Source organism: Anomalospiza imberbis, chromosome 23 (assembly GCF_031753505.1).
Source record: "Anomalospiza imberbis isolate Cuckoo-Finch-1a 21T00152 chromosome 23, ASM3175350v1, whole genome shotgun sequence".
NCBI lineage: Eukaryota > Metazoa > Chordata > Aves > Passeriformes > Viduidae > Anomalospiza > Anomalospiza imberbis.
In genome coordinates this window covers 3,063,373-3,065,022 of record NC_089703.1, presented here as the reverse complement: position 1 = coordinate 3,065,022, position 1,650 = coordinate 3,063,373, and the positions used below count along the sequence as shown (strand labels likewise).

At 64.0% G+C, this 1,650-nt stretch overlaps 1 pseudogene; it reads left to right on the top strand.

Annotated features, from left to right (window-relative positions):
• Positions 1 to 331: 331 nt before the first annotated feature.
• On the top strand, positions 332 to 1,650 carry LOC137487159 (uncharacterized; annotated as a pseudogene).

Sequence of the window (1,650 nt, the reverse complement as noted above, 5' to 3'; positions counted from 1 at the left end):
CAGTCCCCTTATCGAAGCCAGAGGGTACAGTGCAGCACTTCGGCTCCTGCAGGGATCCGGCAAGAGGCAGCTGAGCTTCCTCCGGGCAGAGTGGGGATATAAGGAGAGACATCCATGGGCAAAGAAGCAATACAGTATTGAGATGATGACAGAGATAGGGAAAGAGAAAGGGATGGATATAGAGATAGGGAAAGAGAAAGGGATGGAGATGGGATAGGGAAAGAGAAAGGGATGGAGATGGGATAGGGATAGGGGTAGGGATAGGGATAGGGATAGGGGTAGGGATAGGGATAGGGATAGGGATAGGGATAGGGATAGGGATAGGGATAGGATGCAGTTCCCGGCTCCCTGCTGCGGGGCCTCGCTGCTGCTGCTCGTTATGCCGCGGGCAGAAGCGCCGTGCGGAGCTGCGCTCCCCGCAGGTACCGCGGCCCGGGCTCCCAGGGCGGCCACCCGCACCCAGCCCGCCGGGGCGAAGTGGTAGAAGCGGCGCTCTCAATCCCTCCTCTCCCTTCTTCTCCAGGACCTCCTGCAGTCGCTGCGGCAGCTCCGGGAAGAGGAAGGGGAGCCGAGCCTGGGAGACAAGCCGGTGGCCGGGGCTGAGGGCGGCTGCTCCGAGTGGGAGCTCCCGGGGGCGGAGAGCGGCTGGGCGGAGGGGCTCTGGTCCTGGCCCCTGACCTCCCCAGCCAGCGGAGGGACAGAGCCAGTGGAGGAGCCTCCCTCAGACAGAGACACTTCTGCTGCTTTGGGACGAGGATGGAGAGGACCGGCGCGCAGACGGGGCTGGGATGCGGCCGCTGCCGGGCGGAGCGGGGCAGGCCGGGGAGCGCCGGGAGCTGCCGCTGTCGCCGGCTGAAAGCGTCGGAGCGGCTTCCCCCGCAGCTCTCTGCGCTTCTTTCTGGAGCAGATGGAGAAGCTGAAGCCGGGAGCGGCTCCCACGAGCCTCCTGAGTCTCCAGGCCGGCGTTCAGCCGCCGTATCACCAGGCTGCCCTCGTACCCGCCACGGCAGCGTGGTACGGAGCAATAAACTTCGTGCCAAACCTACATTACCTTTTCTGAGTGGGTTTTTTTCGGCCACGGTTTAGCAGATGGTCAGAGGATACAGAAATCCCCTCCAGAGCGCTCCTCTCCCTCTGCTCTAAGGGCTCTGTCCCGACCCTGGCCAGAACATCCCAGCCGTTCTGGAAAGCCTTTTGCTGGAGGCTCGCAGCCGCAGGAAGGATGGTGGTTGCATCCTTCCAGGACTGTGTCAGTGACCCTCCACGCTGTACTGAAGTGGCACCACCAGGCACCGCTGCCAGATCTGGGACCGTGGCAGTGAGCCAGCACGCCCTTCCCGATGGCTTCACTGCTGCCACCAGGGAATGCTCCCCGGAGGTGGCCACGGGGCTAGGAGTTAATTCCAGCTAGTGTCCTACACACGCCCCTGTGCCATGGGCTAAGCCGCTGGTATCAGTGCCAGGCTTGGCACGGCAGACCGGCACAGGGGGACTTCCTAGGACAGAGGGGCTCCATCGCTTTAAAAATACACCTGGTAGCGGCTGCCGCTGCAGGCGAAGGGCCGCGAGGGCTTCAGCACCTGGGACAGACGCCAATCGCCCCGCACGCCGGCCCCGCCGGGCTGCCCTCGCCTGCCCGGGGCTCCCTGA